Source organism: Uloborus diversus, chromosome 1, assembly GCF_026930045.1.
Source record: "Uloborus diversus isolate 005 chromosome 1, Udiv.v.3.1, whole genome shotgun sequence".
Lineage (NCBI taxonomy): Eukaryota > Metazoa > Arthropoda > Arachnida > Araneae > Uloboridae > Uloborus > Uloborus diversus.
The window spans coordinates 142,878,683-142,906,102 of NC_072731.1; the positions used below are offsets into that span (position 1 = coordinate 142,878,683).

At 32.4% G+C, this 27,420-nt stretch overlaps 1 long non-coding RNA gene across 1 annotated transcript in view; it reads left to right on the plus strand.

Moving 5' to 3' along the window:
• LOC129232563 (uncharacterized) overlaps positions 1-26,965 on the plus strand; it is a 255,555-nt gene extending 228,590 nt beyond the window's left edge. Inside the window, exon 4 of the long non-coding RNA XR_008581365.1 lies at positions 26,820-26,965. This is a non-coding gene — a long non-coding RNA (uncharacterized LOC129232563). The remainder of the gene's footprint in view (positions 1-26,819) is intronic.
• The last annotated feature ends 455 nt before the right edge of the window (positions 26,966-27,420 follow it).

The window sequence follows — 27,420 nt, forward strand, 5'->3', positions numbered from 1 at the left end:
TTTCCATGCAGTAGTCTTAACTGGACGTTTGCCAATTCCATAACAACCGTGGGACGTATATGTAATTTCTTAGGCAATATATTTCTGTTTATTACATCATGCAATACATATCTGTTTAGTTCAAAAGTTATCATGTTATTTTTGAAATAATATATAGAGTTAACAGTTGCATGACAACACGATTTTTTTCTGTGAAATAGCCCCACTATTTGCTTCATTTTTGAAACTAACGCTAAAAAATAATTAAGAAAGCAAAGTAGGGGAATGTGAGGCAAGGTGAAATGGTAAAATATTTATGTTGATTTTAGTGTCACCTACTTAGTAATATTCTAACTATGTAGTAACACTTGTAGTCTATTCCAGTCAAGAAAAAATTACCTCTAAAAATCAAAGAATATGATATTACAAGCAATTTTCAAAAATTGATACTCATATTGTAATATTTTGTTTTTAAGACAAAAACTATTTTTGTCATTACTGAATGCTTTATCATTAATAAATGCATTACTTAAAGTTATTGTTATTATCATTTTAAATATTAATTGAACCTAATATTCGGGATGGTATTTGCTTGTTTAATATTAAACTTATTTGTATGTTAAATATTTTGTACGATTAGTCAAGTGCATGCTGGGCACAGCGGATGGGGCAAAAGGAAATAGTTCATTTCATTTACTTATTCAATCCTTTATAAAATCACTTACGTATTCATTTATTATTTCATTTACATTCTATAAGTCAACTACACCCTTATTTATTCATTATTTTATTCCTTAGTTTACTTTTTTACGTACGCAGACTTATTTATTCATATATTTATTCATTTATTGTTTCATTTACTTTTTGTTTCTTTATCCATTCTTTTATTTGCTCATTTGTTTAATAAAAAAATATCTTTAAAAATTGAATAGAGAATATTTTAGCAGAAAAAAAAATTTTTAATTTTCCCTCCAGAAAAAAAAACTAATATTTCCACCTTTTTTTGAAAATACAAATTTACTGCCAAAAATAAAAAATGATGCTTCAATACAAGTTTTATTGTTGTTCTTTCTTTATGTACCGTAATTTTGAAAACAAATTTTAAAAAATAGGCATCTTAACTATTTATCTTTGCCCCACATTCCCTTACATCTTTAAAAAGTTTTCTGTAATAGATGTGGATGATAGTTCGATGTAACCAAGAGATTTAAAACAAAAATCCAAAAGTATTTCTCGTATTAGACATGTAAATTCCATTAAAAAATTACAAAAAAAGGAGATATTATTATTAGTAGCAGATGTATTATTATTTGTTTATTTATTTATTTTTAGTGTCAGCAAATTTTTATCTTTTATCCCCAAATAATTTGTATACACGTAAAACTAAAAGAAAAACTTTAGTCCAATTTTTCCCACATGAAGCAGTGAAATCACCCAAATACATGTTGCAAAAAAATATTGGAAACTAAAAATGTAACTACACGACGGTGAAAAAAATGTTAAGAGTGCGTAACATCCACATTAACAAGACGTATAATTTAATTCCAAGAAGAATAAAAAGTGAAACTAAAAGAGGAAGCTCAATTACCTAATGAATTACAATAACATAACTGCTAAAAAGAAAAAAGTATCAAACGTAGTAAACTATCACGTATCTTTAAAAGGGGTTAGATAAACATTCTTTTAAAAAAGAAAATACAAAAGGTGTAGAAATTGTATGAAATATATAGCAGCATGGAAAGTATAAACATTTATAACTAGCTTTAGATAATTCTAAAATTTCTAATAGCAAAATAAACTCCGAAACAGAAAAAAACAAAAAATGTATGAGCAATTGATAAAGCGAGCGATAAAAATTTGTCCAATCTCCTAACCCTGCTTTCAAATTTCTACGGTAGAGGACAATTGTACCGAGTTTCTCGAAAATAGTCTGTATCAGAAGTTTTTGACATATTGATGGTGAAAGGAAAGTTTAAAAAGTAAAATGGACTATCAAATTGTGCACAACAACCGAAAAAAATAGGAAGCGGTAAAAGTGTATGGGTAAAAACGAAAATATATTTCTGCAATTAAGAAATAACATAGGAAATGCGCAAAAGAAAAAACACATTTTTTGCAGTAATAGGTAGACAAACCCATTCTCTGTAACCATCACCAGTTATATTTAAAAAATGTTTAAAACTGTAAATGTTTTTAACACGGAAAATTTCAAATCAAACTTGGTTCTCCACTGCAATCCTTCAAAAATTGGAAATCAAAAATGTACCACTGAATTGCACCCCTCCCCCACCTACAGATATTAATTCCAACTTAATGTCTTTCTTCTCAGTTCGTAAAACAAATATGAAGTAGAAGCAAATTTTACACGCAAAGAATATTACAATCAGTCAAAATAATTGGAGATTATGATTGTATATTCAAACCCAAATTGTTTATATATATATATATATATATATATATATATATATATATATATATATATATATATATATATATATATATATATATATATATAGTTTGAAAATTCTCCCGTAAGCGGTGAAGTAAAATGTTTTTGAATTGTGTTCAAAAGGATTCTTAAATATATAAATCAAAACTTTGTACATCAAACGCTCTTTTCGAAAAAAAAAAAAATATTCAAAGGAAACTGTTTGTTAGATAGTAAGGTATGTACAGTACAGTTCAGTTTATTTCGTGGATCATAATGTTCTCTTTTTTTAGTGTATGGAAATAAAATCAGGTCAAAAAAATTAAACCGTTAAATGAGGCGTTCTCGTGAATATCATCGAACAAAAAACATAAAGGAAACCCAAAAAAGCTCCTCCGTCATATAGTTCAAATTATTTATATATTAAGCAGAATTGTCAAAGCTTAGATTTTTCCCGACTATGTACGGGTTTTATAAAAAGACCTTGCGGTTTTTGAGGTCTTTTTACAAATTCTTGGTTTTTAGGCTGTATTCGTAAAAAAAGTACATTTATCAAATATTTTATCGATAAAGCATTATATTTGGTAAATTATAATTGTTCGGCTAAGCTTTATAGAATGCAGGTTTCTAAATGCATATGCTTTGACTATGCAAAAGAATGCATTGGGAAGGAACAAACTAAAAAAAAAAAGAAACCTGCCACACCTTAGCCTTAGATTTAATTTCTCTCTTTATGCTGAAAAACTCTTCTGCCTATACGTCTTTTACTATATAAATATATCAATTTAAGATTCTCGTATTAATAAAACCTATGCATACTTCGGTCAAAGATCTCATTTTTCCCGCTGAAAAAAGTCTTTTCCAAGTGATCTTCATTTGTTTCAAACACTTATCAATAATATCAATCCATCTTCGCGTGCGTCTTCCTCTATTTCTGGCGTTGAACGATTTACCCATTGTTATCTTTTGATCAGGCATCCTGCATCACTCCGCTGAAACTGCTAGAACCAACGAGTTCTTTGCTACTTGATATGTCTCAAAATATATATGTATTTTAAAATTAATAATAAAACTTCTTTGTTTGAACTTCAAATCCATATGTTCTTGCCCATTCTTGTCCTAAAAGTTTTTCTTGCAATTTTTATGTTTAAGTCTTTGAGGCATTCGGAATCTTGATAGTCAAAATTCATGTTTCTCCGGGATTAGAAACTAAGTACTCATTACTTTGGTTTTAACCCAAACAACTGACAACCTTGCACATCTGTGTTTGAGTATTCAGTCCAAACACGGGGGGCCTTTTTGTATCAATGAGGACCTACAGCTTCAAAAAGACTTTTTATTATCAACACCCCCTTAATACTAAATGCCTGTCGCGTTCTCGCTTTTAACATAGAGCAAAAATGAACACAAATCGAGGGAACGAGGATAAGTAAATTTTGCTACTCAGGATAGTGCCTTCCATCGAAAGTATTACATAAGCAAAGAAAACATAAGCAAAGATAATAGCAAAGAAAAGAATTGGTTAATTTCTAAATTAGATCACTTTTTGAAGCCAGTACGATAGGCATTTAGTATTAAAGGGACGTCGATATCACTAGGCTTGGTCGTAGGAAGTTATTTATACACGCATATAGGGATATCATAGCAAACAGAAATGAAGCAATCGTTTAAAATAATATTTTAAGCCACGGTGTAATTTAAGGTCAACAAATAAAAGAATTTCTGGGGCTTGAAATCGGTTCATTGTTTCTAGTATTTGTCAAATGATTAAAAATCTAAATTCCCCAAATAAGTTAACCGAGTTCAATGCTATATATTGTCGTCATTAATACAAAAGTCGTTAAATTGTTTATGTAAACTTTCAAATCACTATAAAAAATATCCCCCCCCCCCCTCAAAAAAAAGAAAGAAAAATGTTACTGACTGCCAAGTCTTATAATATGTAAATTTTTAATTATATATTTGAAAAAAAAAAAACTAACTGGGAAGTCTATCTCTAGTTTTTTTTTTTTTTTGAGTGGGAGGGGGGGGGGGCGGATTTACGCCTTTTGCGACAATGCGGACGATATTTTAATTTAAAAGCATGCAGTTAACTTTTATGATATTGAAAGTCATGCTGTTTTGTTCATGCCGACTTGATTGACAATTAATTTCAAATTTTACGGGGTTCCTTGACTGGTCAGAAAGAAATGGGCTCCGACTGTTGATCCTTCTATTCTACTTTTGAATTTATGATTTGTCTTATGTGTGTATTGACTGTAAAACTATTTAAATACAGTAGTTATTCAGTAATACTTAATAAAATTCTAAATTATTGGGCTTATATATTTTTTCTTCTTAGTTTTTTTGGTTTTTACGCAGTCGGGTTTTTTGTTTTTATTTAATAATTATTTTTTTCTATAAACTATATAGCATAGCCCTCTTAATCTGTTATAGAGCATTTTCCCAGTAGAAAATTAAAGCCAGTTCTCTTTTCAAAAATTGTTTTTAAAAACTCTCGAATTTAAACGTTGTTAGCGAAGTCAAAATTCAGTTTACACTAAAGAACGAGTTGAAATAAGCAAATTCTAGATTACTTATTCTGAATCTCAAACAGACAAATTGGTCGAGAAAGCAGCAGCTGGGAAACAAAATGGTTGACTCGTTGACTTGTTCAGAAAGCTCTTACTAACTAAGTCAGCGCTTTCTAATTATAGATTGAGGGGAGCCTTAATTTAATTTATTTGTTTTTGTGTTGCAAATTACGCAAATAACGTAAGCACCTGTGAACACTGTTGTTGACATTCTCCTTGCGCGGGAAGATATCTTCCGAGCTGTCACACTTTCTCTACGTGATGAACACGCTCTTCGGTCGTTGGGAGGTTGCTTCCGGAAGAAGAGGCGGTTCCTCTCACTTCGAGTCAAATATGACGCGATCACAGCGTAGGAGAATATTTTATAGCTGACAAGCGAGCGCAAAAAGCGAGATCATTCAATTTCTTTCCAACAAAGTTTTAGTTTTCGCTGGAACACGAATTATTAACATACTGAACTGATTTAATTTACGCATCAAATTTTACAACGTTTCATGGTTGAAAACATCATTGTTATGAGCAGAATGTTATGCATTATACTGCAGTGGGTAGGTAAACGGAAGTATCTGCAGAAATAAGTTTAAGAGAGATTTGAGGAAATGTGTTTTGGATTCAAAACTAACAATAAGAAAGTGTTGAAATAAGACCTTATTTTCGCGCCTTTTTTTTTTTTTTTTTTTTTTTTTTTTTTTTTTTTCAGCGGAAACCAAATAAGCAAGCTTGTACAATAAAGCTAACGTACAATAAATGACAAAATTAAAAAAAAAAAAAGCTATTACTGCCATTTACCTGCTTACGGCAGTGTAACTCAAGGGTATTTTTTTCTGGGTGAGTCATTATTCAAGCTCCGTACGCATTTAGATTATTTTTCAAAACATAAACCCGGACTCCATTCAATCGGATATAATTTACCGATTTGTAGTTTACCTGCTCTGTTGAATTGCTTTCAAACTTCCGTTTGCAATGTTACAAGCAGACCTGTACTGGAATCGAAGCAATGACAGTAACAGCGATTTCGCTTCCGGACAATTTATCAATTTTTAAAAATAAATATACTTCTACTGAATATTTTGCTGAAGCATTTCATAATGAGCAGTCACAATGGCTTACATTTTCATGGAACTATATTTTGTTTTAATATCTTAATTAGTTGAATTTTTATCGTTTAATACCTTTTGCATTAAGATTTCCTTCCTTCAAATGATTCAACGAAAATGAAGCACGCAATAATTCTTTTAAGAAATGTAGATTATTTTTTAAAATTTTATACGCTCATTAAGCTAATGAACTATGAAATATTAATCATTTTTGAGTAATTTTCTCAAGTAGTTTTTCTTGAGTAGTCTAGCCCGACATTACATTATTCCTTCAATATATCGTGCGAATACTTCGTATGGGTTAGAATCAGTTAACTTTCATTATCATTAAATGCAACAAAACATGAGTTTATTAATGTCTTAATTTATAACAGGATAAGTACGAACACCCTACTGAGCGGTCCAAAAGTGAGCGTACCCCTCTTTTATTTTCAATAATATATCAGTTATGTTTTATAGTTTCTTATGCAAAGTTGCTTTAAAGTATTCCTTAAAGTATTCCGTTAAGTTTTATTACACTCCTGTTTGCAAAAATTGCAACACCACGAAGGACTAACGCGAGTGAGCTGAAAATTTCAGGAAATGTAAAGTAGAGCATGATATGCAAATGATTAGAATTGCAGACCGGTAACGCATGCGTATGCTGAGCAGCACCCTCTGAGTGGCGGATAGAACCGAATATAAATAGATGACTGTAGCGAGGCGTGTATGATTATCGGTGGTTACGTGCTAGAGTAAACGTTAACTGATTCTTTACTATGCCTCTTCGACGAAAGAAAATGAAATTTGAGCAAATTTCGGAGTTTGAACGGGGCAGAATCGTCAGCCTTCGTGAAGCTGGATTGTCTTATCGTGCAGTAGCCGCTCGTGTGCAGCGTAACAGCAGCACAATCATGCGTGTTTGGAAGCAGGGGACGGACGAGGGTCGGACAGCTCAGAAATCCGGGAGTGGACCCCGAAATGTGACGTCAGCTCGCGATGACAGACACCCGGTGCGTATGGCGCTGACAAACCACACAGCTTCTTCTAGACGATTGGCAGAACGGTGGTCAACAGCTACAGGTGTTTCATTGTGTGCTTCATCAATTCGGAGACGTCTGCTGCAGCGTGGGTTGCGTACAAGGATTCCTTTATACAGGATTCCTCTCACGCAACACCATCGCCGCCTGCGGCTACAATGGGCCAATGTGCACAGGAGCTGGTGTGCTGATAGGCAGCAGGTCGTCTTTTCTGACGAATCCCGCTTCAATTTGTGGCACCATGATGCCTGAATTCGTGTCAGGCGCTATGCCGGTGAACGGCACATTCCGGAGTGCATTGTCGAACTCCACAGTGGACAAACACCCGGAGTTACGGTCTGGGGTGCTATAGCATATTATGGACTTTCACAATTGCTCTGAATTGTTTGCAATTTGAACAGTACCCGATACATAAACGAAGTTTTACAGCCCCAAGCTATTATTTTCCTGCAAGGATTACCAGGGGCTGTATTCCAGCAGGACAATGCCCGTCCACTTGTCGCCAGGACTGTCAAATCCTACCTTGATTCGCAGCAGGTACAGTTTCGTTTTCGGTCAAGGATTCGGGGATGCTTTATGGAAAACATCTGCGAGAAGAAGGAGCAGAAGGCACCTGTGTTACGGCAGGAATGGAGTTCTACCGATGTTAATGACTCTTAATTCTTCAAGGTAACTAACTGTCCACAAAAAATATTTACCCAACACCAACATATTGTTAAACATTGGACGGGGTTACGCCAACTTTCGGACCGAACATACATTAATAGCACGAATTTCGTTTAATATGCAAAAATTCACATAAAACTTAGAAGTACCTATAGCTCTGACCTACAGTTTACTCCTAAATACGTTACTCCTACGTAAGCCGTGATTTTAACGAATCAGTAATATAATTACGTACAATCTTATTCCTAAGAATTATTATGATGTTGAACTACATATAATCATTTAACATATATTTTCATGATACATTCGTAACGTATTTCTCAATCGCTTGTATTACCTCTCTTGTTTTGTCATTTTTTTGCGGAGAGAAGAATAGCGAGGTTACGTGGCACATACCTAACATTCTCTTTTAACTGAATAAAAATACATTTAGCTGAACATCGTCTTTGAAATATAGGCATTATTTCTCTAAAATAGTTTTTGCAACACAAGCAACAGTACTTAAAAATCCTCATTATAATAAGGTCAACAGTTCCTTAAGTCATCGGTCCTTAAATTTTCCACATTAGTTCTAGAACAAAGATAACTGTTTATAGATAAGGTCAGTAGTTCCTTAATATTTCCAAATTAATAGGAGTAGGAATTCAAATACATTTCAAAGTAACTGCCATTTTTTTCACTGGTATTTGAATGTATTTATTTTGAAATTCATCAAAATAAGAAATTTTTCTTGAATAAATAAAATGTATTCGCATAAATCGGTTTATTTCAACAACGTTTTAGGAAAACAACTTAATACGGTAGCCTAGACCCAAGTTAGACATTATGTCTTCTCTATCATTGTGGGATTATTTCTGTGTAATTAAGCTCTATAATTTACGTAAAATTTCAGTGTATAAATGAAAGTTAAGTTAAACTTCAAATAAGGTCACTAAGGAAGTAAGAGTATTGGAAGCTGATCTTATTCATTTGTCTTTAAACGCGATATGAATTTCATGAGAAACAAAAAAGTTAAAGTCAGTTTAAATCAAAATGGTTCAGTGCTCAAAATTCCAAATAGAAAAAAAGAGAAGAGATTATGCATGTAACCACTATTTATATATATATATATATATATATATATATATATATATATATTATATATATATATATATATATATATATATATATATATATTATATATATATATATATAAATGAATGTTTGTCTGTATGTCATCCATGAACTCAAAAACTACCCGGCAGATTTGGCTGAAACTTTCACCGTTTGTTATTTTTGGTACTGGGAATGTTTATAGACCAGTTCGAAAAAAATCCGATCGATAGTTCCTTTTTTATTCCAATTTAAGCCACAATCCATTGGATAAATACGAATAAAATTATCGGCTGCAGAAATTAATTCGCGTGAAAGATCTCATTGATAAGAGGTTAGCTGTTGCCATTTTTCTTGAGTTTGAAAAAATAAATTCTTTCTTTATTGTTTTATGGCTTTTCATGCAACGGGGGGATTTAAAACTTTTTCTATTTGATATTTTTAGCGATTGATTGATCTTGCAAACTGCGTGAGTACAAAATTTGAGTATAGTCACGGCTTTACTTGATACCTGGACCGATTATTATGAAAATTGCTACATATATATGTATTTTTCCACAGAGAAGGTGCATAATATGCTCATTGAAGCCACTCGCCACCAGGTGGCACTGCAGAGTAGCAACTTCTGCCCCTTTCAACCGATTGTCATGAAAATCAGTATAATGATGTATTTTTTTTGTTGGCGTAGCAACGCGCGTCGGGTACAGCTAGTATATATATAAAACTGAGCTAAGAACTCTCTCTAGACACAGCACCGTCCTTTTTACGACCACATTTTTTAATTCTTTCACACTTTTTCGAAAACTAATATTTAGCATTTACTTTAAAGCAATGTTTTCTAAACATCTTGGATCATCTCAAGTTAAAGGAGCATTTTTATAATTTTAGTTCTTTTAAGGTGAAATCTTATTAATAAATTCTTAAAAAACAATAAAATCTCAGACCGAACTTGTCTCTATTACTTCAAGCTCATCTTAGCAAAATTTCGTGCCAATAAAAGCCAAATAGATAATATTTATTGAAATTGCAAGTGATAAAGATCATTTCTGTTTCACTAATGAGCGTATTAACAACCGTAAACTAGTATTACGAATGCGGCATCGTCTGCAGTAATCCGAATTCTGACGACTAGTCCTATAAGTTATTAAACTTGTCAAAAGTGTTATATTCGAAATCTGCTTGCGTGCTAATCTAGTATAATCAACGCCTCGAGACTAGATATCTCTTGAGTACTGCAGGTAATTGAGTGCTAGGCTTGTTACTAATAAAAATAAATTTACAAGAAGAGATCTTTTACTCTTGTTACAAGTTGAAAAAAAATCACTAAAGTGTTTCTTACTGTATGATCAATATAATGAACTTTTATTTTAATGAGTTGTGTACTTCTTTTTTGTCAGTTTGATTTTTTTTTTTAAATTGATAAACAGTTAAACATTTGTTAAGCATAAATAACCTGATTCTACGTAATTGTGAATCTTTTTCGTCTTTTTAAATTGTTACGTTTTCCCTATTCTCTATGCTACAAATATTTGTTGAACTTTTTGCCAACTGAACTAACGTATCGAAAATTATTTGACTGAAACATACAGTGTGGTACCATGTTTCTTTTCTTACTCTTAGTCGGAATATTAAAATGGGGAAAAAATCCGTCTTACATCATGGGTCGCAGGTTTTTATATGTTATCAACGTGGAAAAATAAATAAAAATTTTGAAGTTAAGAACTGTCAGAAATCATGCTATATGGTTTTTTCATCATAAATACGAGATGATTACTCCTTTACTAGAGTTAATAGACGTAAGTATTTGTCAAATTATTTTATTTGTGATGTTTTTAAAAAATCTTTCTTAGTCTTTAAAAGTGTTCCAAAAAAAAAAAAAAAAACTCAAACTTATTTTGAATTTAACATTTAAATAAACCGTTTAGCTAATAAGTTCAAAGTATCAGAAGATCTGGTTTCAGAGCGATAATTTTAAAGAACAGATTTGTGGTTTTCGACGATGGATTTCTTTAACTGCTCTAAAGGGCCAAATCATTATGACCATCTGCTCATTAACATGTTGTACCACTTCTACCCTTCCAAACAACTGCACTTTATCTTGGCATGATTCCACAACTTCTTGGCGGTAGATTACTAAAGACACCAAATGTGTAAGTAACAGTTACGTAAACTCGAGATATCCTAACATGGGAGAGTTTCATCTATGAGCTGCCTTTCTATGAAAAACCAAATGTGTTTGGGTAGCAAGAACAATGACTGAAATGTATCACTAACTTCCTCAAACCACTCCAACACAATATGAGCGTTTTGACATGGTGTGATTTCTTTTCGTTGGAAGACTCCTTTTCCAATTTGGAAGACAGACGCCTAGAAAGGGTAAGTGCCATCATCCAGGGCTCGAATGATTGCAAGATCTCTCAGTTTAGTTTTCGCAAATTATGTTCAGACAGTTCGTAGGTTTTACGCTCTGTTCAACTACGAAAAACATTCTAATGGTCCTAAAGCCGGCCATTGGAGCGTTCTCCAATGTATAGTACTGCCACCACCAGCCTAAGAGTAATCTGATGGGCATGAAGCAGTATAGTTCACAGTTGAAGCAGTTGTAGAGCAACTGTTCATTTATCTGATGTCGGTAACAGATGCACACGAGTGGGACGCCTGCTGGGCAGTCCCATATCCAATAGTGTCTGCAGAACTATATGCTTTGAAACACCTACACTTTGACCTGCATTCTTTTGAGCTGCCAAATGAGTTACTGTAGGGCATTGATTTTGCGTCACCTACCAAACGTGGCAGCTTCTGACGTCTTTTTCTTTGATGAGTGGACGTCCAATACCTTTGTGGCTTTTGTTGGTTTCATTGTCATTCTTCAAACTTTCATAAATACAGATCGCGATTAACTCACCAGTCTTGCAGTTTTGGAGATACTCATTCCAAGTCTGCAGGCACTTGCAACCTCCCCTCTGTTCAACCTGCTCAGATCAGCTATCTTTCTCATCACTCTCAAAGGCCAAGGGCTAAAATGATGCTTTACTCTCTCAAACAGCAGTTAAATACCATTTTCCCTTGATCTCATACCCTCCACGTCATCCAGACGAGTTCATCAAAAAGTATAAGTGTGGTCATAATGTTTTGGCTCTTCAGTGCATATTGTGCACGCAAAGGCAATAATTAATTATTTAGCAAGAAAAAATATTCTTTCTGCTATTTAATTGTTTTGTTTAAAACTATAGTTGATTTATAGTGATTTAATAATGTTTGCACCGTCAATTTCTTGTGACCCAGACAGGAACTTGAATTCAGACAGGATTAACGTAACAAAAATTATTTTTTTCCTTGTTGTTTTAACTTGTTCATACTTTATGTCTTCTCAACTAATTTAATAATTATACTTTGTGTAGCTAGCAAACTAAGACCAGTGCAGAACACACCACTTTTTTTTACGGCTGTAAAATTTAACTTATTTGTCAGACAATTTCATGTTATTAATAATATTTGAAAATTATTTCGCCCATGCGGCGCTTTACACAATTTATTTACTGAAGACAAAATTTCTGTAGTTCATGTTAATTTTACGAAACTGACCTATTCACTGAACACTCCCAGCCTGGCAATTTTACGCATCTAGACTTTTTTTCTGATAATATGTAAAGTCAAATGACTACACTAATATACCAGAAATATTAGAGATTTCGAAGCTTAAAATTCGATGGGTTATTGTCGACATACAACCTTATTTAATTTGAAAAATACATAAAATTTACACCTCCAGGTTACGCCATGTATGCATCAGTCACGATGGCCAATCGCCAAAATCATATTAAAATTATATTAAAACATTTCTGCTATTCATTGTGTCGACTTAAGTGAATTTTGTGGATGTTTAGGACATTGTTCTGTGTTTTATTTTAACTTCAAATTGTCCGCCTTAATAAAAAAAACACCTTTTATATATGTATAATGGTGATGAATTCTTCTTAATGTGAAGATTTTCATCAAATATTAATAATCCCCAAGTAACTCCTTTCCTGTGGTCCCTCAAATAGAACATAAAATATGTTTTCAGAAAACTTCATAAAACAAAGAATGGAATTTGATTGTTCACATTATTAGAAAACGTTCCGAATATAAAGAAATACTTTGTGTAATTATTTCTCAATCAATAGAGATTACAACACTGATGAAACTTTGCCGTTTCTTTCCACCAGTAAATTCCCGTTTATGGAATATTGTTTCTTACTTTCCTTGATTTTTTAATAAATTCCTTAAGTAGCGCAGATAGTCACTTTAGCTAGAGGAAATTTTCTGTTTCATTACGTTATAGATTGATGAATTTCAAAAGTTAAAGCACAATATCTTTCCAATCTTTTTTTGAATAACGCTTTTGGTTCGTGCATTTCATATGCCTATGAGTAAATGATAAAGTCAAATTTAAACGTGATTTTTCCAACTACAATAGTGTATCGTAAACTCTCTTATCTTAATGAATGAACTACACATTTTTCAACAGAAACTTACCCTGCCTAATCGAAACTTTTCTTATTAGTTTCATGATTTTTTTCCTAAACTTAAAGTTGTTTGAACGTTTTTAATATTTTCCTCCATGTTTTAGGTATTCAAATTGTTATATTATAATAATTTTTTTTTACCTCGAGCGATGAAATAACTAATTCAGTTGATATTTCGACTAAATCACATTTTAAATGTCTTTTAATAATCTCTCAAAGAGTCTTTTTTTTTTCTTTTTTTTAGTTTTGCTTCTTTGTAGGACAAAACAGAAAGATAACGTGCCATTGCATCGGCTGTTTTCCCGCATTTAAGATTTAAAGGAAAAAATTAATTTGAATATCAAGTGATTATTTATCCATTGTATTCAAACTTGAATTGTACGAAATTTCCGCAACGTCAGTAATAATTTTCAACACCATTCTGGATTTTAAGCGGTTCCGCCAGTTTCTTATGAAAAGCAAGAGTCTTTCTGAATTAAACACCCTTGTGCGAATTAATGAAATCAAGTTGGAAATTTTTAATTTTCGATTTTTTTAGGTTGTTATATCTTTGTTTATAACAGCTGTTTAGCCTACCAGATGATTAGGCGCTATAATCTCACGTTTTTTTTTGTCATAAATATTGTGTTTTGTTTAAGTTATATAAACTTCTACATATTTTTGCTGTTCTTATCAATCCGGTCACTTTTTATCTTTTTTGTTAGCCTCCACGGAAGAGGCAGGTCATTGTGACATTGAGTGAAAATCTGAATGCACAACCAAAGTAAAAATGATTTGTGCTTTGCTAAAAACATGGTTTAGAGGTCATGAATTCAAAGAAAATTGCAAAACTCGAGTTGACTCTATGCCCAGTAGAATGAAAATGGTACTGGACAAAAAAGAGGGGAGGGAGAGTGCATACTAAGTGGTGATTATGATTACATAATTAAATGATGTAAATAAAGGTGTTTTTGTAAAAAAAAAAAAGGCTTCATTCCATTAACTCGCACAATAGTGTACGTCCTTTTTTCTTTCTTTTTTTTTTCGCATCATCTAAACTTGATGACTTCTTATCGTACAGAATAGTGTCACGGACTACTGGATTTCTGTATCAAACCAGTTTTTTTTTTTGCATGGAAGAGAATTTCGCTTATAACAGTCGCTTATAACGTAAGTTTAGAATAGCCAAAATTGAATTGAGAAAAAAAACTGCGAAAGGTATCTAAGCATAAACTCTGCTGGCTAAAAATATTTAAGCACACAATATTTTGTAATGAATTGAACAGTCCTTTTGCATTTTCTTGTTTTGCTATTCTCGGGTGAGGGGGAGGGGCAATCTATGAGTTGCAGCACGAGAGCTTTAAAAAACACCCGAAAAATAATAAAGAACTTTCATTGAAATGAGAAATGCAGATAATGCAATTATTGATTACTTACAAAAACAATGTGCAGAACCACATCCTATGCACACATATGGTTTTAAACCCTTATTAACCACTATATTTCCCCCCAAAAGGTGTTATTGACGGCGAGTGAAAGTGGTGTCACCAAACGTTTCATACCTCGGTATATATTGGTCGTACTAATGTTAAACTTTTTATATTGGATTGATTTTTCAATGGGAATTATTTTCCTAAATATAGGTTAGGGGGCCTAAGGCCCGAATGAAGAGTTAAATTTTGTATTTTTGACTCATTTTTATTTTGGCTTCAAAGTTACAATATCTTAACTCTGCATCTGATTTTGAGCATTTTTGCAATTGGAAGTATACATCTAGGACTAACGGTTGCGAAAATAAAAGTCCGAAACCGTTAGTCCTAGATGCATACTTGAAATTGCAAAATGTTTTGTCAAACAAAAATGAGTCAAAAAATACAAACTTTAACTTTTTATACGGGCGATAGGTCCCTTTGTAACATTCAAAAACCATTGAAGAAAAATATTTAAAAAATCGTTTGGCAATGGAAGTTATTTTCCAATTTCAATAATCTTTTTTTTTTGTCTTCTTCAATTGCATTTTTGTGCTCTATAATAAGTCGAAAATGAAATTTTGTTTTCCGGCACCACCCTAATATGTATTATTTATAATACATATTTTCTTATTTATAATTTGCTTTACATGTACTTTTTAAATTTAAATTTTCTTTTTTATTTTTCGCTAGCAATCGCATAAGAAATTGTCAGATGTGGTTCCAAATTTTGTTTCATTTTTGCCCTTAAGATTAAGTTAAAGCAGTTACATAAAATATGTACACATAATTAATAAATGCATTACATGTACGCCTCTGTTTCTCGAAGAACTAGATCAATAACGTACATAACGGATTACATGATAAAACACTTGCAAATATTATATTCTTCTTCAGGGGCATACACTCTTTGAGTTTATCTTCGTCCTTTCCGCAGATAATAATTCAATTAATGTCTTTTCCTTTTCCCCTAATATGTTGAAGTACTTTTCGTCTCTTAATCATTGCAGTATTTCAACAACTCACGCATTCATACTATCATTTTTAAATATGTTTCATTTTCGAGACTGCTTAAAAGATAGTTCGTGCAATATTTATATCGTGTACCTAATTAGTATAATATGCTGTTAAGTATCACATAAATGATTAAGATGCTGAAAATTGAAATTGCTTTTCTCAAATAAATTTATTATTAATTGAAGCTGTTATCTAATTTAATGTCTTTATTGCACTCTAATGTATGTAATTAAGGAAATTTTAATTACATGCGGAATTCACAGCAGCAAACTAATTTTACTGCAAAATATTTGCTTTGACAAGGTGGAGTTTCGTTAAACAGTCCCAGTAGAAACAAAATTAATTATTTACAATTTACAAAGTTACTTTTTCATGAATGTCGTGCTTAAGTATGAGGATGCAAGTTTACTTGTTAAATTATTACGGTGAGCGAAATACAAAACGATTTATTTTTTTCTTTCTTCATGCTTTTGCTTACTCAGTAGCAAGTATATGCGTTCTAAATGTAGGTATGCTTAAAGACGGGCATTGTTTTTTTATTTTGGCGAAGTTTCAAATTTTTACACATTGAAGTTAACAAGAATCGTAATTTTCAATGGGTAGTTTCGAGTTTTTTTTTTTTTTTTTTTTTTTTTAAGCAAGCAATTTCTTCATTAATTGGGCAATATTTAACTGAATTTGCCACCATTTGCTTTCTTCTTGTGGAGTACTTCAACCAGTGCAACAAATGCCAGTTAATTAACAAATTTATTTTGCAGACGTATTTATAATTTGATGCCCCTTAACAGAAACGGGTTCGATGATCCTGATCGTTAAGTTAAAAAGTTTTTATTGTTTTAGACGTTCCCGTGCCTTAATGGTGGCACATGAAAGACTGGATGCCGTATCGGCGGATCGCACTAGGTCTGCAAAAGACTAAATAGCATTACACAGTCCCATTAGAGAAAGAAAAATAGTTTTAGTAAATGAATTCACGAACCAAATGCAATGCTCGGTAATGTAAACAAGTGCACAAAATTACTTTAAACAATTGTGATACTTTCTTGACAAATATGGGGGTTGACAACTATTATGTAGTTGTTATATTTTCAAGTGTCCCAAAATGGAAAATAATTTAGAATAAAATGAGTTAGTTCTTCATAAGCACAAATCAGGATTCATGTACCGCTAAAATATGTTGTTGTTGCTTATCCCCTTGGTCCAGACCCCAAGAGCAAGTTCAAGAGATCGTGTCGCACCAAAGGGTCAAAAACACTCCCAATCTCATCCTACTGTTGCCCCACTGATGGACTAATACAAGAGATAATATGGAGAGAAGAGATAATATGTGAGGGAGAGGCAACAGACGAGCAAGGGCATAAAGAAAAGGTCCTCATGAAACCGTCGAAGACCAGACTTCTAATGTTGCCAAGCCTTAGCCTAGTTAAGGCAGTTTGGGTAAGTCGTGAAAAGGTGTTTTGCAAAGATATCCAGGTCACTCTGAGACGTATCAGTCGTGTTCAGGAGGAATCCTCCAAGTTAGTTTTACTTCTTTACTAATAATAAAGCTGAATGGATGTCTGGTCTCTTTGACACGCATAAGAACCAGATCTTTCGGCCAATTTTCATGAAATTTGGCACAAAATTAGTTTGTAGCATGGGAGTGTGCACCCCGAAGCGATTTTTCGAAAACTCGATTTGTTCTTTCTATGATTTTATTTTTACCACCATTGGTGATTTAATTCCTCTGCACCGAGAGAATATCATACCATGCACGAGTAAATTTCCACAACATGGACGAGCAAATTACCATAACTTGGACGAACAAGGTGGCATAGAAACACAGCAAATTGGAGAGAAATTCACCATTCATTACTTGTAAATATACAGGCGAACCAAATGACCTTTTGATTTTCTACTACGGGCAAAGCCGTGCGGGCACTTCTCATTGTGAATAAACATGGAACCGTTCAAATATACATTATGTAACAAGAAAAGGATTTACGCAGTTTTTTTTTCCTGTTACTTTGAGCTGGAAATTCTGAAAAAATTTTGAACAGATTAAGCTGATAAATATGGTACCTGTGTTATCTAAATGAAATAAAGTAGAAAAGCATTTAAATTATGATTACTACAGAAATGAATTATTTCTGCATAAGTTAATTTGGGGAAAATACTTCATAGCTATTTATCTCATTGCTTGAGACCAATGTAAAAAAAAAAAAAAAACTTCCTCTAAACATTGCCAAAGGCTGCTTTACCGGGAAAAAAAAGAAGCAGAAGCAAGCGCTTAATTAGCAGTAAGATTTATCGGGAATGTAATCTAAGGAGATAAAAACAAATGTAATACAAGCTGTATTATTGCATCTATATTTCACAGAAAGTCATTTAGGGCACAGCATTTCAGACAAGCATTTAAATTGTGGTTTGCTTAAAACGCTTTTTCCCCAATATTTACTTATGCATTTCTTCTGCAAAATATTTCATTATTTCCTTTCTTCTGGTTCGACAATAATAATGTAAAGACGAGGCATTTCTTTATGCTTCGCATTCACGAGAAACATCTATTAAGGACAATTACAGCAATTCGGCGGTTGTAAATAATGCGAAGTGCATGCGATTTTTTTCTGAGATTGACGTTTATATGACATGTAATATCGCGAATGATGGCAGGATATTCGTTGTAATGATATTAATAGATATCGAGCTCTATGTTGGCAATTGGGATTTTTAGGAAGAAATCTGAGCTTTTGGTTATATTTTTCTCATATTGTAGGATGATTTATCTGTAATCAGTTACTAGAAATTTATCTATATTAGCGTAGTCCGATCAAAAACTTTTTTTCGATGTAGTAGAATGAGTAGTGAGAACACTAATTTAAGGAGAAGTTACATGCTCATAAAACATGAAGTTTGAAGGATTTCTGCTTATTTGACGAAATTTTGTAGAAATTTTAGCTAAATGCTGTTTAGTAGCATTGTATTTTTTTTTTTTTTTGACCTTTATTGCGGAAAAGAGGAAATTAACTAAACAGTTGCAATTTTGAAATAATTTGCGTAATCATTTCTTATTTATTATGTTCTTCATAAACTTTCAAAATACACACACACACTCGCACGGACAAAGTTGCACAGATTTGAGAGAGCAAAGAAAAAAAGAACGGAGGCGCCCTAGAAAACATACGAGGGCACAGGTAGGAGGACGCACCGGCCCGCGGTCGATGAGCCGGCGTGGCGGCTCAGTCCACCCCTGAGTGAACGAATTAATTTTATATGCATTTTCTTGGCATTACTATGATAGTAAAAATAACTATTTTACATTTCTTAAAATTCATTGTAGTAAACACATTTCTATTTCATGTTTACTGACTCAGAAACGCGTACGATCTTCATAGCTCCTGATGCAGTACGATTAGATGTGTGAGGGGATCTTCGCTGGAGGATTTCCTCCAGCGAACCCTTTCGCTGCTGGTTTTCAGCATTTGCAAATTTTGTTCAAAATAATCTAGTAAAACTTAAGAGGTGACTCAATGAATTTTAGAACCAGGGCCGGATATAGACTTAACGGGGTCATAAGGTATTTCAGGTATGGGTCCCATTTTAAAGTTCGAACAACTTTTCTCTCGGTGGGGAAAAAGCAATTTTTAAGTTTTTTTTCTTTTCTTCTTTGCTATGTTTGTCTCTTTTCCTCTGATACATACGGAAATGTTTTACTGTTTTTTGTTCGCTTTTTAATGATTTTTCTTGCTATCATTTTTGGATTGACATTTAGAGGAAGAATGGTACCTAGAGAGTGTAAAGTTCTAGACTAGCGGTCGCCAGTCCCCAACTTACGAACAACTCATTGAAAATGACTGCCAAAAAATCCAGTCTCAATCGCCAAAAGTGGCAGCTGTGTTTTGATTTATTTGTTTAAAGCAATATCGCGCTACAAAACCAGGCTTCCAATCCCATCTTTGCTTTTTGTTTTACTGACAGAAGTTTTCTGGCTGAAAGCCTAGAAATGTTCTAACCCAAATTTGCATTATAGTTAAAAATTTGCGAAACATTTTTCGTTCGATGTGTATATCTTTATGTTAAAAAATAAATCTATAAAAAATCTGTTTGTTGTTTTTGTAGAACGTAGAGTATTATAATCCCTAAGTTTGTTGTTAATACTACAAACAGCGAATACGTTATTCACTTTTAGCGCTATGGATATATTTTATAAAAATTGGCTACTAAAAGTGCAAAAGTGGCTACAATTTTTTGGGACTTTGGGTGCCAGTGGCTACCATTCAGAAATCCTAGTCTAAAGCTTTAAGAGAGGGGTGCAAGATTGCCTTTTAAGTAAAGTATAGAATATCCCCAAATGTAGATGGTCCGTGGGTTTCTCCCCCATAGGAAATTTTTAAAAATAAAATAATCATGAAATTCTGTTTTGAAGCCTTATAAGTGTTAGTTGGACGTTGGAGCTACAAAAATATCAGGAAAAAAATAGGCAAATAGAACTTTTTAAAAGTTATATACTCTTTCGAAAACTAAAATAACACACAGTAAAAATAGTTTTTGATTCGACCCATCAATGGCGGCAGTCGACACAGAGAATGAGCGAGTAGTTTTTAATCACCTCTCCAATCCACCCACAAATGCAACAATAAATAAAGTATAAAATGATCAATAGTAAAAAATGCTTTAAAGGAAATTGTGTATAGATTAAGAAAATAGAAACAATTATTAACAAGAGAGTTACAAACTGCCCATTAGGACAATTCATAATTTACGCACTTGTTAAGAAATAAAATTGGAGCACACTTTGCTTAGTATTTTCAAAGACTTAGCTAATTACATGCAATATAACAGACGACCCGGTTTTCACATCCTGAGACTGCAGTTTCGTTCTTATTAGAACTCTTCAGTCAAGAATAGTGAATAACCGAGTTGGAGGTAGATGTCATCTTAATGTAACTGAGAGGGCCAACAAACTGGCAGATAAATTGACTTTGTCTCACCAGCGAGTGTCCGCAGCGTAGTGCGGTTCGACTCGCGAATTGAAGGTAAAACTGGAGTATTTAGCAGTAAATTACCACCCCTAAGCCAGGGCTAAGGCCCAGAGATACATGCATTATACCAGACAGCCCGGTTCTCACATCCTAAAACTGAAGTTTCGTTCTTATTAGAACTCCTTAGTCAGAAGTAGTGAATACTCGGAGTGGAAGCAGATGTCATCTCGATAAAGCTGAGAATGACAACAAAAACTGATAGATAAAGTGAATTGATCTCACATGTGAGTCTCAAAAATTTGTAATATGTTTCAAAAAAATGAGAGTCGTGACTTATACATTTTTTATGTAGGATGTAGCAAGGAGCTGAATTTGACATATTTTGGCATTCATTCCCCCTCCTATTTGTGGTTTCACAGCCCCAATTTTCCAAATTTGTAAGTTTTTCAAGCACTTGAAAATGAAATTTATTTTTTTAAAGTAGATTTCTTTCTTTCTTTTTTTTTCTTGGAACGAATCATGCAATTTTCTGGGAGTTGAGAGCCCCCTACAAAGCAGGGCCCTAAGCTATAGCTTGCTTAGTTTATACGTAAATCCGGTCCTGGTCAGAGCATGCATCACGAAAACTCATTTATATCGTTTTTTAAAGCAGAAAATACCAAGCAGAAATTATATTCCGGAACCACTAAAAGATCTAAAAAGAACTTAAAGCAACTTTTTGTAACAACTATTATCACTAAAATAAATTTTATTATTTCTTTTTTATAAACAACTTTATAGCTTTTTGGTTTAGTTGCTGTTTAAATCAGTTTACAATATTTATTATTTTGACATGCAACTACAGCTAACGATGCATAAACATTTAAAACGCTGAGTAATATCTATAGAAACGTTCAATTAGTTTTGGAAATCTATTTTTATTCAAATAATTTTCACACTAAAAGCAACATAAAGTACAAAATAAATCGTCATTACGAGCAACACTGCTGAGGTCAAGCTTCAAATACGGTTTAAAATTGAAAAAAAAAAAATATCACAGACAACGCGCGCGCGCGCGCGAAACACGACGAGCGTAAATGAAACAAAGAATCGCTGCCTTTCATGATGCTCGCATAGAGTTAGTTCATAAGAGTTTAGACTGATGATCATTTCCAATGTCTTAAACATCATTAATACTTCGTGTTCCATTCTGCGCTTATTTTAATACGAAAGTTGCTTTTCTGGAGATATTCTCTAATTGCCGCTCTCTATAAGTGTCTTGATTAGAAGCTTAGGAAAGCAGCAATAAGATTGCTTGATGAGAGTGATGCCAACTTTTACTTTTGAATGCTTAAGAATAATAAATAAATGTTAAGAATGATGAATTGCAACTGCTCTTGAGTAACTCTTCTTGAATTCAAAGTTCGTACTAGTATCCTAGTTCATTAAGTTAATATCCTATTTTGACTTCTCCAAACGCAGACATCTTCCTTTTAAGACACTCCTCAATTCCAAAGTACAAATAAAATGTACACTATCTATAAGCTCCTTTTGAACCTGCTTTCCTATCAAAGTAACGACAGTTAAAAAAGAAAACGTGTTACGGTAGTCTTCACGTATGAAAATATCGTTAAAAACAAAAATAATGTAATTACGTAATTAAAAATTACAAGTTCATAATTAAAATTTTCATAAATAAAAATTTATTGAAAATTCCAAGGACTAAGGGATTGTGAAATGTCCAGCCCTCTTTCCTCCACCGAGTAACTTTTGGGGGAAGGAATTGGTTTGAAAAGTTCAAAACAAATCTGAACAAGCAAAAAGGTATTTTAAACAATTTACGTAAATACAGAGCAAGAGAAATATTTAGTAGATATTTGAAAACCGATGGTGGGGGTACTAAAGAGTAGGTACGTTAAGTTGTGTGTAGGCTTCTTGTTTGCGTCATAGTTTACATTGCCTATATCAAGAGAATCAGTTTTTCTGTTATAAAAGTTATTTTTCAAATACCTTTGTTTACAAAGGAATGATTTTTTGTGGGATAATGTATGTTATATTTATTAATTTTTTTTAATCCACGGAAGAATGTATCGATATTATTTGTGAAAAATTTGTTTTGAATATCTCTAGTTTCAAGGGAGCTCATTTTAGGGTGGTGGTGGTGGTGGAAGGAAGATTTGTTTCATATATGTTGATAAACAAAAACTTGCTACAACTGTAAGTACAAAGCTTTATGTGTCTTTTTAAGAGAAGGGACTTTGTTATTTTGTAATATGTAGGACTCTGTTATTTTATAATTTGTATCTGTTCCGTATTTCATAATTTGAAAATCTATGTGCAGATGAGCTTTTGGAGGCTTAAAGTACATACAAGATTAGATCAAAATTTTGCATGCAGATTCTTGAGCCTTATTGTTTCGACTATCGTGTTTCATCTGAATCTAAATCTGCAGAGTGCTCATGTTTTTGCAGCAGTTAATCAGCCTTACGTTGAGACTCTATATCGTCGCCTCAGAGCAACAGTAAGATATCTAATCCCAGAAATAACACGAAGATATCTTACTGTTGCCCTGAGACGACGATATTCATTTTTTAATTAAAAGAAAAAAAAAAGCACCGGCTTTGGTTTCGAACAGCATGTTCTTCCTATGCATATTTTCTCTCCTGTCTGCAAAGTATTGCTTTAAGAACTAAATAAATTCGGTTGGAGAAAAATGAGTTTGAAACCACAATGATACAATTTGATTACGCTTACAAAACAATCATGGAATCTTTAAATACATTATAAACAAACTGCCAAATAATACAGCAATTGCTTCTGTGGAGTAATAAAAGTTGCTTGAATCGTCGTAGAAGCAAATAGATAATCCCTCGGAACTTCTATTTACCATGACAAGATTCATCACTACAAAAGTGCTTCTCTTCCCTCACAATCGGAAGCAGACAATGGGGCAGAATTAGTTTCTTTCACTTTGTATGAATGAATAGGATGAGAGCAGACCCAGTTTTATTGGGTGGGTTTGATTAAAGTTTTGGGATTATTGCCTGCGAAGAGAAAGAAAACAATTCTGAAACCGAACTACGATACTGATATACACAAACTCGTTAGGTATTTTATGGGGATTTGAGTATACTACTTGAGTAAAAGAATCTTTACGTACATTTATATTACTTTTAAAAGAAAGAGTTATGAACTTAGGAGAAGTGGTAATATTAAAGGCAAAAGTAGTAATATTTTAGAAAATGGTTATCAGCTGAAGAAGACTGAATTCCGCAAAAGCTAAGGAACTTTTGGAATAATAATTAGGAAGGGTTAAGAAAGTTACATATTGTAAAAAATCTAAATTAATTTATTATCAGTTAGTGTTTTTTTTTAAACTTTTTAAGCAGCCTTTATGCATTTCTTTTATTGTACTGGATAGACTTCACGTGCGTAAAAACTAATATTTTATTGCATTGATATTTAATATTAATCCAGCGATTTACAATCTTGTACAGTTATATTTGTATATTTAGCTTTACAAGCAGGGCAAGTGTCCTGAAAATCTCAGAAGGGAACATAAATCTTAAAGTGAGTTAAGAGATATGATGACATACGAATCAAATACCTACTGATATTCAAACGTAGATACATTGCTTAAAATATTTTTTTTTAAATGTTACTTCTCTAACTCTACTTAAACTATACATTCTTATGATTAATAAATTTTCTGGAATTCAGCTATAATATATTTTTCTAAGCAGGTGAGGGTAATCTGAAAAGGATGAAGACTCATCGAACTATTCATATTTAACAAAAATTACCGCAAAACAAATCTAAATTTCTTTTACTGCATTCTTTCAGCGCTTATTTATATTTTATTTCTTTGTTATGCATATTTATGTATTACTAATATGTACCAAAGCATAATCAAACTGAAAAAAGATTCAATGAGTATAAAATACTTTACAAATGTTACCAATTGAGAAAACAGAGTCTTTGTAGATTTTGCAACTAAGAATTAGAAATAGAACTGAGCTAGCAATCAGAGGGAAAAATAATGCATAGTACTACATTAATATTCAATAATTGATAGTGATTTTGTTCCGAATGAAATCAGGTAAAATATTGATACAATGCTTAATCACGAAGAAGAAAGACTCATCAAAGACATATATTATTTCGTTCAACTTTGCTTTGAATGTTTAGGTTATAAGCAAACAAAGTAACGCACGTCAGTCAATCAATTCTTTCAAGATAATTTTAGAGGAACAAACTTCAAAACCTTTCGAGATAATTACTCTCTTATGAGGTCATAACGTTTGATCATCAGAAAACCCAATGATTTCAACCTTATTTATCGATTTTATTCAACTACGCAAAAGGTAGAATGGTCATTAATTTTGAAAATTACTGTTATCTTATAAGCACTACAAGTTGATATACAATTACTGCGCGCTGCTGGAAATGTAGATTTTTAAAATTTTATGAGAAAACAGACTTTTGATATTAGTGCGAGGGGAGGTGTTCTTTATAAACTCAATAATCTTTGTTCTAAAGCTTTGAAGATATCTACTATTAGGAGACAGTTAATTTGGTCGCTCAAATTGGATTTCTTCATCTTCGTCGATAGCTAATACTTTTAACGTTCATTATAAAAATATTGATGAAATTTGGTAAACAGTTTCTTGCGATTAGCTGCTTCTGAAACGATTTCGTTATATTAAAAATGTTTATCTTAAACTCGGAGAGATACATTTTTTCGCATAAAAATGGTTTGATTAGCAAGTTGATATAAAATAAATAATTTAAGAGTAGATATAATTATCAAAATATTTTTGATTATTATATCTTTTTGATTCCTTTTAATAAGGATTTATTAAAATAGTTTTCGTTGTAATAGTTTTAAAAATCAAAAATTATAGTTAATGCATAGGAAAAAAAAAGAAATTTCTATTATTAAAAGTGAAACTGAAGTTCATTGGTTATAGAAGTATTACAGTAAATATAAATTCTCGTAGCTAATTTTAAATAGTATGTGCTTAGAGTGAAAAATATAAGAACTGTTCCGAAACATTTTTTTTTCTAAACAAAGTATACACTATTAAATTGCAAGTCCTATTGAAACATCGTCTGAGAAAAGAAATACAGGGTGTATCAGTACAGCGTTTACAGACTTTCAGGGCAGATAGAGTACACCTAGACGATGGCAAACCACAGCAATGCATGGTCGGAAACGCTTTCTTGGCGCGGTAGTGACGACACAAAGCACCAAAAAGACAAGAATAAGAGAAGAAAACATGTTTTTTTATCCTAATACAGCAAAAAGCTAAGAAAAAAGAACAATAAGGAGTCAATGATCGTCATCAAAGTAAGTGTTCGAAATTACGATCCCGGGCCGTGACACATATGTGTCACATCTCCGGCGCATTGAAAATCGAACGTCAAAGCGAGTGAGGCATCAAAAACGCGTGTTCGCATGCACCGTCATCTGATGCTTTGGTGTACGTAATGACATCTATCGTGTACACAAGACAAAAACATACCAGCTTTTTTTTGCTGTATTAAAAATAATAAACATGTTTTTTCCTCTTATTCGTATCTTGTTCTTCTTGTGCTTTTTGTCGTCACTACCGCATCAGGAAAGCGTTTTCGACCACGCATTGCTATGTGACTTCCCATCGTCAAGTTGTAATTGATCTGCCCTGAAAGTCTGTAAACGCTGTACTGATACAACCTGTATAGATAAAACTTTAAAAAAAAATCATTTTGTAATAAAATTGTTGAAGCTCTTTTAAAGAGGTTCAGGAAAGTTGCACTTAGAATGACTTCCTACATAGGATTTTCCAGTTTGCAGTACTAAACTTCCACGTATGATATATATTTTAACATACATTTCAAGTTTTTTATTCTGTGTACCTACTTAGTGTTGGTAAGGAACTGATTGGAAAAGAAATGTTAGGTTACGAGTTGACATTTTGCATATTGTGTGTTTTCTTTTTATTCAAATATTAAGTAGTTAAAATGTAGTTAAAATGTAGGTATAATTCTAAGCGTTGTTTTATATTTTCAGGGGATTTTGAAAGAAGAAATTTATGTCTGAGGTAAGCCATAATTTTGCTTTGAACAAAGGTGTACGCATGATCACTTAATTTATTGAAGATGAAAGATATTGAAACACTAAAAAATTGAAAATAACTTGCATATTTAAATTGATAAACTCTGACAACTTTTAATTTTTAAGGTAAAGCTTGATGCTTTGTTTTTATGAAAGTATTAAAATCAAATTTTTTTTTAAAGATATGCCTTAGTAGGGGAATGTGGGGCAAAGGGAAATAGTTAAGTTCAAAACGAACAAATTGGAAATTTGTTTTGAAATTAACGGTTCAAAGAAAGAACAATGTACTTTATAAAAAATATACTTGCGTTGAAACATTATTTTTAAAGTTTGGCCCTAAATTTGTAACTTCAAAAAAAAAAAAAAAAAGGAAAGAAAATTTTAATTTTTTTGTGGGGCATATGAAAAATAAAACATTTTTCTAATAAAATAATTTTTATTTAATAATTAAAGATATATTTAGTTTAATAGAACAGCAAACAAAAAAATCCACGCAGAAGTTAAGAGATAATGAAATTAAGGAATAAAATAATTAATATGTTAGAAATATTAAATG